This window comes from Adiantum capillus-veneris, chromosome 3 (genome assembly GCF_014529385.1).
Source record: "Adiantum capillus-veneris isolate H3 chromosome 3, ASM1452938v2, whole genome shotgun sequence".
Classification (NCBI taxonomy): Eukaryota; Viridiplantae; Streptophyta; class Polypodiopsida; order Polypodiales; family Pteridaceae; genus Adiantum; species Adiantum capillus-veneris.
The window spans coordinates 126,248,171-126,265,362 of NC_140933.1; positions in this window are offsets into that span (position 1 = coordinate 126,248,171).

The following is a 17,192-nucleotide window of genomic DNA, read 5'->3' on the forward strand; positions in this document are numbered from 1 at the left end:
AGAAACAAGTCAGTCTTTGACATCAGGAATAACAACTATTAAAGGATGCAACAAGAACCCAACACCAACATTGGGAGTAGTCAACTTAAATGTGAGAGTACATGGATGTTCATTCCCTCATCAGTTTGTATACTTACCAAATAAACACATGAATGAAACAATGATTCTTGGAATCTCATGGATGCGGACTTACAAGGCAGTACCAGATTGGGATACCAATCAGCTCAAGCTATCACCTAAAGGCGGACAACTCATTGTTCCAATTGCACCAAGTAAGGAGGAATGGAAAGGAGGTTACAATCAAATCAAAATCAAACCACAAAGCAATATATCTTCTACATCCTATAGACAAGCAAATGCTACAGGTATCATGCAAGGAGTCAGGCAAATTTGGGTACCAAAAGCACAGCTTAAGGACAAGCCGATTCAAATTTGGGTGCCCAAAACATCATCTACTATACCAAAGATGGTTCCAAGGTTTACAACACAAAGAGGATCATCTTTGAGCAGGGAACCTAAAACAAAATGGATTTGAAAGAAAAAGAAGCACTTATCTTCTCCACAAACTGTAAAACCCATAAAGCAATGGAGAGTTAAGTCTCAAAAGACTCAACCACAACATTCTGACCAAGAAAAACCAAGATACCAGTGGCAGGAAAAAGCTTGACAACCATCATTATTGAACCAACAGGTCAGAAAATCAGCGTGCCAAAGCATCCTAACGGTATAATAAAGCAAAGAGCACACAACTTCAAGATTTTCTCTTTGGAAGACATCAAGAGGAAACCTCGACCTCAGAAACCCTTGAGTTAATTACTCAAGACCCAACTCTTGCACAGCATAATGGTTTGAATTGCATTGATCTTCAAAGCATGGTAGAGCCAACCAAAGCTATGCATAGACACGATTGTTCAACCCATTGACACAGTCGTCCTGGAATATAGGAGGGGTGGAAGGGAACAAATAATTAAGGGCAATGTTTGAAGAGGGAGGAAAAAGTTTGATGTTAACGTGTGATTTTTTGCAAAATTACGTAATAATGCCCTTACAAAATCATAAACAGGGAAAATATAACTGATAACATCTCCCCGATGAGTGTAAATAGTGTATATACTATCAAAAAATATCAAAAAATTGTCATTTTTTGTTTTTTCATCATTTTTCTTAATATTGGGACTTAAAAATGGAGAAATCCACCAAAGAACAATAAAGATGTGTTTTTTAATGGATTTTTCTAATTATTGAATTTTTTACTTTTCTTTTTTTAGGTATTTTATTATTTTCTTTGATTTTTTTATTAAACATGTCAAAATTTAATAATAAATAGCAAATGAGCTTAGATGGAGAAACTAAAGATACATTGATGATCAGAAGAACAAGGTGACAAGCAAAAAACTTTCAATCAATTTGACAGATGGAAGCGGGAAGCCTAAATTAGGCCGTCAAGGCCTACTTTCGTAAATTCTTGTAGAATGAGCTATCGGAATCCAATTGAAGAAATTTTTGAGTTTAACATAGATTTCACGGCCTAGTAGGACTAACAGAGAAATTTGAGAAAAAATAGTTTGGGAAGTCCGAGTATAGATATCCAAGGTAGCCCAAAATCACCTCATTTCCACTAGTCACCTTTGGAAAAGAGAGCTCTCTACCTTCTTTACGCGCGATTTTCGGAGTCCATAGTCTCCCTTTAATAGCGACATCTCACACGAGACATGAGGGGCAAGTTCTAAGATTACCAATTATCAAGTCTATCTGGTCGGGTAGCATGTCTAGGCTGAGGAAAAAACCCTAGAAACCCAATAGTGCAGGAAGTCCTACGACCCAAAATTGACCATAGCGGCCTGTCAACTCGACCAAATTGGACGAGACTTGAACTGTAGCATGCCCCTATATAATAGAACACTTCTGTATCGCCAAATGACCATTTGGCAAGGGTCGAGGGGGGTCCCAAGTAGAAAATCTAGGTTTTTTCCAGATGCCAGAATTGAGTTCTGACTCCACAGGCAGCTTATAGACTGGGTCTATGCACAATGTATATGGATGGTTTTAGAAAGCAGTCAAGGCAAGCTCTTGAAAAGCAGAAAATAGCTCAAAGACTACAAAGCGTCAAATTTGACATATGAGGTCAAACTGACTCCAAATGGGCCAAAACTGGATGGGTAGCATCAGGACTATGTAGCGGACAAGTCCATAGCTTCAACAGTGACTAACCAACTCCACATGCCATCTAGTCACAAAAATCGGTGATTATAGAGTCGACAAAGTACAAAGTGATGCCGACACGACAAAAATTTACCAGATTTAATTTAGGACTTGTTTTAGATGTATTGAATATGTTTAGGTCAAAAAATTGTCAAGTTTTGCAAAAAAATGAATGTTGTAAATAATCACGATTATTTACTTTTATGCTTTTTTGACTTGAAAATGATACCTTCACTTCACCTATCACTTGTACACATCTATTACATGCCACGTTTCAAGTATAAGCCAAAATGATCAAGGAAAACTTGGAAATTGTCAAAACACGCACCAAGGTCTTTCCAATCCAAATTTTGAGTTATCTGTCATATTTTTTGATCCAAATCACCCCATACCTCATACACAGAATCTACATCATGCCTAGAACCAAGTTGCACCAATAAATGTACATTTTGATGAAAAAGTTAATAATCGCGATTATTTACTTTTTTGCCAAAATGGGGAAAATTTGCAACTTTTACCTTATGGGACCAAAGCACATGATGTCCCAAATTCACTGACCAAGTTTGAGCAAGTTTGGAACTCTAAAACTCAAAATCTCAATATATCTACTATTTCATAGTCTAAAAGCCTAAATCTGGCACCATTTCCACCTAGTGTACTCAAATGAGCCCACACTTCACTCAGAGCACCTAAATGCCATAGAGTTCAAGCCTATCATATCGAAATTGCAAAAAGTTGGGAAAAATCCCCAGCTGTAAATAATCGCGATTATTTACTTGTGTTTTGAACTTTATGATTTTGATCTTTACATGTTTTTATGCATCTATGCATGCTCTAAAATTGATTTGAAGCAAAATCGACATCATTTGTCAGCAATTCAGACTCAAGGCATTTCAAAGCGGAATTTGTAAAATTTTCTAACTTTGGCATTGTATTCACATAACGAGCAATGCAAGCTGCCGAGTAGGCCAAGAAAATGGTGTCCCAGAAACAGAAGTTGCAAGAGTTGCCACTCTACCAGCTAGACCCAAGTTCAGTGAAGACGGCCAAGGCAACAAACTTATCAAGAGAACAGCTTGAAGAAAACAACACCACAGTTTTCACAGGCAGGTTCAAGAGCAAATAAGGACAACAAGTGGAACTGCAAATGCTATCAAAGAAAATATATGATGTAGCTGCCAAGCTAGACACAAAAGAAGCCAACAGAAGGTTGGGCCTCAGGGACTTCTACGACCAAGAACCATGCGCATAGATTTTCAGAAAGCATATGAACTACTGTCTACAATCAAAGAAGATGGGTCAGTCCAAATCACCAACCAACAAGGGCAGAAAGTAGAAGTAGTTATCACAAAAGAGATTGTGACTGAGGCACTGAAGCTGTCTACTGAAGGTATGACGATGTGGGCCCGAGACAGAAAGACAACAGGCATATTCACCAAGGAGACTGCTACTGCCACTTTTCTCGACCTCATCCAAAGGCAAGTGGAAGAACCAACTCGTCTATACCATGAGCATTTCTACTTTCTATCAAAGAGATCACCACAGTACACCACCCCAAACCATGCAGTTGCGACTACCTTCACCCGTGTTGAAGTCGACAACCAGGCAGCCAATTAATCATGCGCAGTATGTGCTGACATCATTGAAGGTCAAAAGCTCCCATGAAGCTCATAGTAGTGAGAGCTTGGACAATGAAGAGAGAAGGGCTAGAATTTAAGACATGAAGAATAACACTTTAGCTGCACACCAAGAAGAACCTCGGCAAAAGAAGGCGAGGTTTAAAAGGGAAAAACAAACTTATGAAAGAAGCCACCAAGCTGTAGGTTAGGACCCGGAAAGATGGGTTCCGAGAGAGATAAAGGGACCCAGAATCAAGAATCTTGCAAGGAAAGAAGCAGAGGATCCCACATACTTTCTTGAACGCATGTACTCAGAGGTAGAAGCCCTAAAGTTAAAAGAAGCTCAAGAAGCTGAAAAGAAAGCAAAGGAAAACGTAGAGGATCCCACATACATGTAATCAGAGGCAGAAGCCCTAAAGTTAAAATAAGCTCAAGAAGATGAAAAGAAAGCAAAGGAAGACGCAACTGAGCAACAAAGACAAGTGGAGGCTACGGAACAAAACGAGACACAGCACAATCAGGAGGAGATGTCTCTAAAACCCACCTCAGCCACTACAGAGCAAGAAGACCATCCCACGCCAAGCCCAAGCCCTTCACCAACCACTAAAATCAATGAGGGCGAGGAAGCCAAGGAAAAAGAGCCTGAACACCAGGAACATGCAGCAGCAAGTTTTGAACAACCAAAGCCAACAGAACAAACAGAGGCCACAACTTCTACAACCACCCAACAAGGAACAGCCAAGGTATCCGCTAAGCCTCAAACAGTAGAATCAGCCGAGGCAACCACAACGCCTCAAGGAGAAGTAGAACCCCTGCCACAACCACAAGCAGCCACCACCACACAACCCAAAGAGCGAAACACTGAAACGGTTGAAACTTCAAGACAACCTACAGAGCCAAAAGACTAGGAAACAAACGATGAATTCATCATACAGGTTAATGAATATGCCAAGCAGATGCAGCAGATGACAAATGATGAATTCATCATACAAGCTAATGAATATGCCAAGCAGATGATAGAAAAATTATGAACAGTAGCACTTAGCTGCAATGCTAAGGCTAGAGAGCTTGAGCTAGTCATTGATGCTCTACAAGGGAGTTGGATGACAAGATGAACATAATTTCAGATCTATAGAGATAGATCAAAGAGTTGAAAGATGAATCAGAACAGCACCAACTAGCCAAAGGGAAGCAGTAGAAAGAACTGGAGGAGCTGGGAGAGCTTCTAACCAAGTTATCCGATGCCTGCAAGACCAAAGATCAACAGCTGATAGAGGTAACAAATGAGCTCCTAACCACTACTCTGTCAGTATAGAAGATCCAAGTACAACTCGATGTAGCAAATGCTTCTTTGCAATACTCATAGCAAGGGATCAATGATAAAAAATCCTATTATCACTTCAATAAAACATACAGATGAAGTCTATAAGACTTTGGAAAAAAGAAACAAGGATCTCGAGCTAGAGTTGAAGCTAGAGCAATCACAAAGAAGAGACCTTGCACTGATGCGGGTACAACGAGAAGTGCAATTGCTCAAAGAGAGCATAGTTAAAAAGAGTCAATCAGCTGCTGAGAGAGGGACAATGAGAGACACAGGAAGAAGCAGGTCCTTCGGAGAAACCAGCCGTCGAAATTCCCTCAGTCTCTTTTGCTGAGATAAACACAACTGACGGAAGGGCTAGAAGGAAATGAGGATTTTGAATCACCACTGACTAATGTTGAGCAAGTGCCCATGGTCCAGCTTTCTAAAGCTAAGAAAGATGCACTAAAGGAACAAGTTACCCAAGAAACGGATGTTGAATGGAAAGCAGCGATGGATTGGGAGTTGAGAGTTCTCCACTCGGTCAATGTAACTCAACTCACTCCCAACCAAATCAATGCTCAATGGCATCAGCAATCATTGCCATACCCTTCAATCAAAGTAGAGCTACTATAGGTAAAATAATGACTATACAAAGATATGCACGCAGAAGGATCAAAGGATGTCCACCCAAAGTGGAGAAAAAGCTGGTTGAACAAGAATCCGAGATATCTCATTCTGTTCACAAGAGCACCTGCAGCACTACAGAAAGACCCAATATTGTCTTGTACCACAGGTAAGGACATGGAAAGCATTTGAATCACTAAAAAAGAAGAGGCCGACATAGCTGAACTACCCACAATTGCCAGCTCCAGAGTAGGGACCGGCAAAACAGAGGAATACATGGTGGAAACCCTAACGAGCACCATGACTTTCTTCAAGAGCCTTCCTGACCTCTCATGTGCCATGTTATATAATATTTGCAGAATGCTGCTCATATGTATTCAAGATTTTCACAAGCCAGAGCAAGCAGGAGCGCCATGGATGTTGTTCCTTGAAGGCAATAAGGGTCTTTGTTATGACTTAAGTGGCCAGCCTTTCGAAGAAGTCCTTTACAGCTTCTACGCATGATGCATGTTTTTGCCCTCTAGTAATATGTTGGCATTTGAGGAAGCGTTCTAAATAGTCTTCTTTACTTGGCGAACAAAGATAATTTGGGCCAGTGATTAGTAGCCTCACATCCAAATTTATTGGCTATTCAGCCATTGAGCTTAAAAACAAAGTCACCATGCACTTCTTGCAGGTTCCGAACAAAGAGAGAAGAATCAGATATGAGAAAGCTTTACATGCACTTAAAGACCTCCTCACTAGCCATCAACCCAAAGACTACTTCAGCCCATGAAGCTGTATCAAGGGACGACACAGTCGAGGAGGGGGGAATGTTAGCAGCAAGCTAACTCGGATAACTCAAATGTCATTTTTCGGAGCTTTTATTGTAAAAACACTTATTATTTTGATGAATCGAGAATTTTGTAACTCCTACTTTTTAGATAAACATTGTAATTGATGAGCCGGGGCTACAAGCTTCCAGATTGTATCAACCTGTCTTTAGTTAGAACTCCAAATTATTAGTTTTGACCACAAAAACCTTGGCTAAGGTATAAAAACCAATTTTTGTAAGTTTTTTATAAGTTTTGGATGATAGAAACACAGTGTGAGCTAATGGTGCTCACTTCTCTCCTTCTCACGCTTCCTATTCCCTTCTCGGTTGTCACATTGTAGTGCAGTTTATTGGGTTGCAACCGCATGTAAGAGCTCTAAGCATTGACGTAAGCACTTCATGGTAATCTGTAGCTTTTGGCGTCGCTGACCCACGGCCTAACTTCATCATAAGTATAAATTTGAGCTTCAAAATCATAAAATAAGTATAGGTGGGGTATTGGGGCATCATTGCTAAGCATTTAGATGCATTCTGGGTCGAAAACGACTAGGTCAAAAACTCACTGCTGCTGTTAATAATCGTGATTTTTTCACTTCACCTAAAGTGAGATTTGAGACCACAAGCATGTGTGCTTAGGTCTTATAAACATGTCCTAGAAGTATCATAATGTTTGGATGTCGTTTGATGTTGTAACGTATGTGATTTGTTTTTGCTGATGAGCGATTAGCTTTTGGTGATTTCAGTCATTTGAGTGTAGCTTGAGTTAGATGCGAGTTGCATGTTGTTTTCCAAGAGATTGACAACCTCTTGTAGCCTCTATGCACTAGTCGAGTCAGCTTCGTCCCATGGATTAACAATTATATTCATGTTTCTCGCTACATCTGCAATAAGATAGAAGTGAGGTTAGACACCAGTCCCACATTTTTGTTGCTTGTTCATTAATGAAACGACCTTAGTCTTGAATGCTTATGTGCTATTGATAGCTATGCTCATGTAACACGGCATCCACATTGATTTTGTGGCCTACCATCGACGTTAACGAGAGACTAACAATGCAAATGACATCTACCAACGAAACTTAGGGCCTTTACACACTTTGCAACTGCTCATCAAAACAGGATGCAGCACCCAATGAGAATGTGACACATGTGATTTGGGTGTTGTGCATGTTACACACGGCCAAAACTCCACAAGACATGGATCCATGCTGACTACCAAGTCGACGCCATTTCAAGCAGGGTTTTGGCTGGGGTCCAGAGTGTCCAAATTCTTGTCACGCTCTCATTTTTTCTCTTTGCCAATCACATGCAACACTATTTTGTCACTAATGTGTAGCATATATGTCCAACCCTATGCCCGGCATTGGAAAATGCACCGCCTTATTTTGGATGGGTGTCCATTTTGTTTTGTCAATGTGTAAACGCCCTAATGTAATATAGCATCGATGTTGGTTTTGTGGCCAGCTAACGATGTTGATTCTATGGCTTTGCTGACTTTTGCAAGCAAAATTAGAATTGAGGCTTTCCATCGACGTTCAATCTAAGGATTGTGCCAGTGAAGTTAGATGTCAGCTTGCCTTTTTGCTAAATTTTGCCAGTGAAATTAGATGTGCGCGGAGTTATGCTAATGTTTTGCCTTTCACTGAGTTACGCTGAGGATAACCCCTTCTACAATTTTGCCATCCAAATTGCTGAGTAGATTGAGGTACATGGGAGTGTTAAATGGGTCAATCCTTTGTATATACACACTCTCAAGGTATTTCGCCAGCAAAATTGAAACATGATGGTGGATAGGACGTAAACGTGCAAGTAATTATCATCCCTCTCATTAAAAAAAAAAGTAATCGACCGCCACTTTTTCCTTCCTCCTATGGTGGCGAGAAAAATGAGACCCGTAGTGCCAACTGCTCCTGAAAAATTAATTTCACCTGATAAATAGAATTGCCAAGAAGTCTCACCTCTCTCTCATCGAGTTCCCAGTGCCCACATTGAGCACCATTCACTCAAATTTTGGCTCAAAACGATAGTGGACCCATTGTTATTCTGTCCTCATCCCATCGTGAAGCAATTCCAAGGATCCAATCCTCAAGGAAGCTGGGAAAGACTTCAATCCAATGTTAGAAAAAATACCGGGTCTCGTGTATTTTAACTATTTGAAATCATAAAATTTCGTTTAGATTTTGAGCTCACCTTGAAGAAAGAGGTAAATTATCCATAGAGAGAGAGAGAGAAGGAGAGAGCAAAAAATAATCACCATTTAATAGAGATGAGTTTTATCTTGATAAGTAGAACTTTCAACAATCTCTTATTTTGTAATCACACAAGTTGAGAACATCTTCTCAAGACATTGAATTCACCACAAAAATATTATTGTGAATATGCATGTATCTATAAATGTAGAGGGTGTGTCCGTAGAACTTATAGATTTAAAACCATCACCACGTTTGTAGTTTATAATCCCCTATTGTATTTTTCACAAAACCCTAAATTTTATTGTATGGATGTAAAAAATAAACCAATATACATATGCACTGAACTCAAGTCCTGTTATTCAAGAGGGAACTGGGAGAACCAATCTACGATATATGGGAAATAGAAAGTTTGTTTTACTTTCCTCTTCTTATTCACACACGCCCATCCACCCCTGAGAAGATTTCCCAAGGCAATACCATCTAGCTACTTATGTTAACTCATAATGTCGTGTTTTCCAACTCAATCAATAAGTGTTGTGAGTTCAAATGGCTAGTGTATGTGGAAATTCTCCAATAAAAGTTCATATTTCCTTTTTCTTTAAGAGTTCAATGAAGTAGAGATAGAGAAGTACCACACAAAGTTCACATTTGAGTAGAGTAAAATAATCCCACCACCTAGAAGAGGCTGGGCAAGAATTAGTTAGATTGTGGGGGACTACCACTCAAGTAAACATTTTTGCTTGGTTTATATAAAATATTAGGTGGTGATTGTCACCATTGGAGATTATCTTCACATTAGTGTGTTAATAGAGACTTGCATGAGTTACAAGCTTCTCATCTTCAAAGGTTCTATGTAAGAGAAGGATTTGTTTACCACAAATATTTATCATGGAAAAGTGACAAAAAGAGAAGAGAGAGGTGACATACTTTCCTCTATTAGCAAAGGAAGGGTATATAAGAAGTAGAAGAATACTTATTATGTTCATGAAGACCCAAATTATGTTGCGCTTCAAAGTGAACCCATATAATGCAATGGTTTTTTAAAATTAGTGATTAAGTCCAATAGTGCAAGCATAAGAGCTGGGGGGGTTCACTATGTGTAAAAACTACCATATCATGTGCATTCAAGAAATTTTTGTAAAACCCCTTATCTGTAAATTTTTTAAGGAATATGATCACCCCATTATTTAGCATCTATAATTTTTTTCAAATTTGAAAAAATAGTATCCTTTCGTATATGTATTTTTGTAAGTTTCAAGACCTTTAAATATCATTCTGTTGAACTTACATGATAGGTTACATTTTTCTTAGATATCCTCCCCAAAGCATAAGAGGAGACAAAATTCAAGCAAGTAACTCTCATGATAGATTACATTTTTCTTAGGTGACCTCCCCGAGCATAAGAGGAGACAAAATTCAAGCAAATCACAATAACCCTCATGAAAGCATTGAATGCAAGCATTGCAATCAACAACCCAACATGATTTAGAAATAAATCTCAAAAAAACATGGTCTTACTTGCCACATTCAATGTAACTGAAGACAAGATTTTTGCCATGAACTTTACGATTTCAATAGAGAGGTTAAAACAATTGATAACTCCTCAAGACAGATTCCCTAATAGGACTTGATATTCTTGATTGAGTTTCTTTTTCAAACTAACCTCCTTGACAGAATAAATGGGGCAAATAAATGGTATGTTTTTTGATGTGATATGAAGACTCTTAAGTACATGTACAACATTGATATAAAGGTGCAACAAGAGAAATCACTTACAAGTAGGGCATGAAAAGCATCCATGAACTTATATTTAGATATGAAGGAAGGCATTTGAGAGACATCCGTATGGAATTAATTCATACCAATGTTTTGGCTAATGTCCACATATGTATAATGTTGAGAGAGAGAGAGAGAGAGAGAGAGAGAGAGAGAGAGAGAGAGAGAGAGGCGAGAGACACACCATGTGCACTCCCAAAAAATTATTCATATTGAGGACAAGTTACATTGGAATGATCTGGATATGTTACGACAGCTATTCCGGGCTAGTTCTTAGAGCTAAAGATGTTAGATTCAAAAGATTTAATGATTGCTAGTAAGCAATACTAGAACTGAAAGAAGTAACACTAGAACTAAAAGACAAGACACTGTTAATGAAACTAGAATTGGAATTGTATTTCAAATATGCAAAGTACACTGGAAAGCATTCAATATTCCAAGGGCTTGCATTGTCATTACAGAAGAGAGAGAGCACACCAAAATGATTATAAGAGCACAAGTAGCTCGGAAATGAGGACTAGTCAGATTTTAGAGAGTCAAAAAGCTATACAAAATGAGTAATGGGTCCTATTTATAGGCTTTTGGGCTGGCATCTGCTGACTGACTGTGTACTGTCAGTTATTGTGGTAACTTGCTGGTTATTGTTCCTAGAAGCTTTCTTTGCCCGCAAGTCTTGCTTATGGTTGGTTCCCACCTTCTACATTCCTCCTCACCTTTCTTGAATTTTGGTATATACCAAAAAATTTAGATAGCGATTCCCATATTGTTTTCCAGTTTCTGAGCGGCGGTGTCAATAAGGATTCCTAGTTGCTTGTTGTTTCTTCTGTATTTGAACAGCCATCTATCAATAAGATTTCCCACTTGCCTGTTGCTTTGGGTTCCCTCTTGTAGCAGACTTCTCATGCCGAGCCTTTGCCTTCTGTGGCACAACAAGTAGCTCCCTTTTTTGGCCAATCATTGTCTTATACCATGCTCCTCATGCTTCCTTAATCGCCTCCTTGTCAACACCCTTCATCTGAGCAGCAATGGACTTCCTTACCCAATGTCAATGAACCTTTTTCTTGTCAGGTGCCTTTTTCCTCTTAGATGGTACCTGAGATGCTTCAGAAGTAGTGGGTCCAACATTTCCCTTTTGCATAAGCCTAAATAGTGCATCTTGCTCCAGCTGGGGTCATCCCTGACTGTTGTCATTTCAACTTTATAGGGTGTCAACACATCCCAATTCTTAGTATCAGCATCATATAGGGTGTGTTTGCCCCTTGTTAGAAGAGTTCATGCCAGTTTGTGACAATATGAGGCCGTATGCATCTATCCCTAATGTAAAGACTAGTTGCACTTGATGCAAGCTTCAAATAAGATCTCAGTCGTTTCTCTAAATTGTGGTTCGAAACTTGCCTTACTATCCAGTTCCTTATCTGGAATTTTACATGCCACGATTGTTAGCTGTATCAACTGATTCGTAATGCGAATGAGCCGTTTGATCTAAATTTTCCACTTGCATATTAACAATTGGAATCTTCATGGATCCTCCTTTAGTTCACTGGCCACTGTTTTTTGTTGTGCCTCATGAACTACTCAATTCCATGCCAGCCATTCTGTGGTTACCTCTTTATAACATGTTTGGAGCCCATCAACTATCTCTAGATATTTATGTTGGTCTGTTGGCTCAGTGTGAGGTGGGTACAAGGCTGTAAAGAACCGAGGTAACTCAGCTTCCTTAACTAGAATGGCATACAGCAAAGCTGGAGAGTCGGAGACAAATTCCAAGAAGTTCAATACTATCTAATTTTCTTGCTGCATCAATTTCCTTGTTAGTCGAGCCAGGTGAAACAGACTCTTAAGACGTGTCTCATGTTATCTAAGAGACATTCTGGTCTTGAGTCCTTTGCTGCTAGCCTCATTGCACTCTATCAAATATTTAACCCTCAGATCCAGTACCCTTCTAGCGCTTTGCATCAGAATAAGTACATCCTTCAATTGACGCCTGATCTATGTCATACACTGGTATGTGGGCTTGTTGGCTAGCAGTATTTCCACTTGAAGCCCTAGTGATATGAGGTTTTCCGTGGTTAATTTTGTGGCTTTTGGATATATAGCTCTATCATTGCTAGTGGTCCCACTCTGAAATCCTTTGCAACACTTGAACGCATGCAGGATGTTCTGGTAGCTGACAAATGGCTTGGTCCTGGTTGGTTGCCTTCCAATCTGCATCTATCCGTCTAGCTCCAACATAGAGCATTTGAAATCGCTCAAGATCTGAGTAAATTGAATCATCATCCAGAAACTGGTCGACAGTGAAGCCGTTTGGCCCTTTGCAAACTCTTTTAAGTGCTAGTAACTCAGTGGATCTAATGGGGTCAGATTCAGAATCAATGATGAGTAGCATAGCTTTCCTCTTAACCAGAGTTGACTCCACTGGATCCTTTTGTCCTCCAGTTTGCTCATGTGAGTCTAAATAGTCTCATGTTGGTGGTTCAGGTTGCTCCATTGGGTTTGTGATGTTGGATTTGGAGGTGCATTTCCGGCTGATGTCCCCCTAGCCAAAGCCCCAGATGGTATGACCACCTGCTCCATCTTCATCATCATCGTCATCATCATCATCCAGCCTCTTCTGGTGTTGGTGCTTGGCCGTGTTCTATGTCCTCCTCATCTTCGTCATAATCATCCGCCTCATACTTCTGGCTATCAATAAACTCCATGATAGCTTCATTGACCAGTGTAGTGGTATACTTACTCGCTTTTTCTCAGAGTTCTGTCTGAACTGTGTCAATGAAGGTTTTATACATATATATGTATGAGACCAAGTTAGGTAGAGTGAGTCATATATAGCTCCAACACCCCCACTCAAACAAAGATCTCTAGCTCTGGATGAAGAAAAAGCCCTTGTGGAGTACAAGGGAAAAACCCAAGCCTCTATGTAAATGTGAAAATATGACCATAAGTAATGATGTGAAAGTGCATTTTGTATTTACCAAGAGGTCGCAATGTGCAAATGTGAAGTGTCATTGAGGTCTTTGGTAAGAATACCTATAATCATCTAGTCACTCGGATAATGTTCAATCATGGTAGTACCTTTGCGTACATAACGGTAATGCACAACATTATGCTTTGACTTATTATGTTGTACAACATAGTCTTTTGCAAGACTAATAACACTTTGATTGTTGGACGTAATGGTAATGCATAGAAATATGTTTTGACTTATTATGTTACATATAGTCTTTTGCAAGACTAATAACACTCTGATTATTGCACTGCAAGGGCATGCACAAGAGGAGACAAAATTCAAGCGAGTCAACATAACCCATATGAAAGCATTGAATGCACCCACCATCACTATGTAAATTTGTAAATGTTTACCACGGCTTTTTATCGCAGTTTGTAGAGAGAGACTCCAAAATGGGTTGGCCAATATTACCATGGGTATTATCGCATTTATTACCCCTATATCATCGTGGTTACTGCCACTAGGGCTATCGTATCTTGTACTCGCACAATTAGTGATTTATTCTCCATTGTGTGCCTTGAGATTTAGACTACCAGGCATTTTTTCCCTCACTAGGAGGTTTTTCACCACGTGCATTGTATATACACCCATCACTCTAGGGCTATCTTATCTTTCCATTGCACACTAAGTAATACACTCTTTGTTGTGTGCCTTGAGCTTCCTTCGTCTTCTCCAAGTTGTGTGTGTTTTCCTGCAACCCTAATTCCAACAATTGGTATCCGAGTAGGTTGCATCCTCTCGGGCTTAGTCTCCAGCAGCTCCAACACATGCCTGCTCACTCTCTCTGATTTCTATGAGATTTGGGAGCAAGTCAACAAATATTCTCAAAGAACTCATAGAGCTCGATAGTGGAATTAGGGTTGTAGGAAAACACACACAACTTGGAGAAGACAAAGGAAGTCAAGGAACTTAACATAGAGTGTATTACTTAGTGTGCAATGGAAATATGAGATAGTCTAGAGTGATGGGCATATATACAATGCTCGGGGGAAATGTGAGATCCCCAACCCGCCTATACCAAGATCGGGATGGGATCCTTGACATGTCTCTAGGTCTGATAAAAATCAAAGTCTCTAAGCAAGAAAAATCCAAGGAATAGACCTTTACCATTGAAAATGGCTTGGGTCTATAGCCTTAGAAGAAGACCTAGTCCTGTCTTGCAACGAAAACGGGACAACGTATTAAAAGTCCAAAAAAACTATTTCGGCCCTATAACTGCCACAATTGCGCTAAGGTATCCTCAACCAACGTTTTTTTTTTCCTAACAGATGTGAGGGCACAGCTGCCGCTGGTGGAATCCTCTTCCAAGTGAAGAAGTTTTCTAAACATTTTAGTGCGCAGTGATGGATAGTTACCTGACTAATCAGGTCCACCCGTCCATGATTGACAACCTTAGTCAATCCCCACTTACCACCCCGCACTCACACATGATTCTTTTGTTATTTAATTACTACCACGTTCTTATCATAATTAAAATAATGATTCCTTTTATCCTTCATAACAGAATTTTATTAAAACAACCCTTGAAAACAGCATTGAAAACAAAACAGACATCTTTAAACTTAAGACAGGGTACTGTCAATCAAAACATTGTCCATAATAACCATGACCAGTACTCTTCTTGTCTCAAGATCACCCAAGGGTGAAAAAACGGCACCCATTCCTTATTCATAATCCGGAGTGGATAAACCCCCACCCAAAGTTTCGGGTGCCCATACACCAAAACCAGTTGCCCATACAACCGGGCGGCTCCCTTAGGATAAAAAACGGTATCCTAACTCATGTAGAAACATCAAGACATGACACGGAGTAGAAACTCAACGTTCATGGGGGTAACCGACTTATCCGTGGCTAGAAAGCCAATCATTATCATCAAAATATACCAAGGAGTCGGAGGTGTCTTGAGAGAAGTTGTCTTAAGGATGATCAATCATATCTTTTCTTATTCAACCAGTTTTAACCCAAACAATTCTTTCCTACATTATAAACAAATGCACATTGGAAGTTACCTTCCATTTTTGGTCAATTATTCCTTTCCTGATTCTTACTCACTCCTTACATATGCAATGTTAACTTATAAAAAAACTTAAACTATTTAAAGACTTAATTGAATAATGGAAAACCCACCTGGGATTGATCTGCCATCTGTTGATGGGCTGGAGCCTGGGGCTGGAGCCTGCAAACTTTCCTCCGTCGACCTATGGCTAGGCCCAGCCTCATGGTCATTAGTGGCTTTATTTCTTTTGTTGCTAATATCTTCTTCCTCGGTAAGAGGATTTCGTCTGGTTCTCTTTGAAGCCATATCGGCAGCTTTATAAAAAGACTTAATCGATTAGAAGTTTAATTGAATAATCTCTTTTTTTGCTTTTTACCCAAAATAAGGATTTTTGGAGTAAGTAGGTATCCTTGATAGTTAATTGGATGAGATATTCCTCCTGTAACTTCTTTATAATATAAGTAATTTCTCATAATTAACATTTAATTAGGGAAGCCCTTTAACTAGGTTTATCCTTAATCTATATTCCATTTTAGCCTTAGTAAATTATAAATTTCTATCGACTAATGGATTACTCAACCTAAATTGTAATTGGATAAGTTATATCGTTAGGAATTTTCATAGATTTGATTTATAACCTTTCCCTCCTATACTTATGGTCTAATTTAGGCAGAATTTTACTGATAGTAATTTGTTATACCAACCATTTATGCTGAGGTAATTTTCCCACCCTTTAATGGTGATTTTGGACCTCAGGTATTTATTTGGTAATTAGATAAATTCATTTACTAATTTCCTTTCTCTATTTCATACGCAAAATTGGTTACTTTTAATAAAGATAAATATTTAAACTATTTATCTGAGGTTGGGATATTTATCATAGATTTGTCAAGGTGTGTTCTACCTTTGATAATTATATCAAAGGTTTTTGGATCAATTTACTATTTTTTCCCTTTTATTCTCCCTTAAAAATAATGTAATTTTACTGAGATAATTAGGTAAACTAATTATCTAAGGTTAACATAATTATCTTGGGTTTTCTAACATGTAATTTATCTCTGATAAATAAGTCAAAGCATTTTGAATCAATTTGCTAATTTCCCTCTTTTAATTTCTCCTAAAAACAGAGTAATTTTGCTAAAGTAATTAGATAAATTAATTTTATGAAGTTAACATAATTATCATGGGTTCCCTAGCATATAATTAACAACTGATAAATAACTCAAAGCATTTTGAATGAATTTAATAATTTCCTTGTTTTAATTTCTACTAAAAACAGAGTAATTCTGCTAAAATAATTAGATAAATTAATTATCTGAGAGTAAAATAATTATCACAGGTTTCCTAACATGTAATTAACCTCTGATAAATAACTCAATGCATTTTGAATCAATTTGATTATTGTTCCTTTAATTTGTCCTAAAAACAGAGTAATTATGTTAAAATAATTAGGTAAATTAATTATCTGAGGTTAAAATAATTATCACCAATTTCCTAGCATTTTATTAACCTTTGATAAATAACTCAAAGAATTTTGAATCAATTTACTAATTTTCCCCTTTTAATTTCTCCTAAAAACAGAGTAATTCTGCTAAAGTAATTAGGTAAATTAATTTTCTGAAGTTAACATAATTATCACGGGTTCCCTAACATATAATTA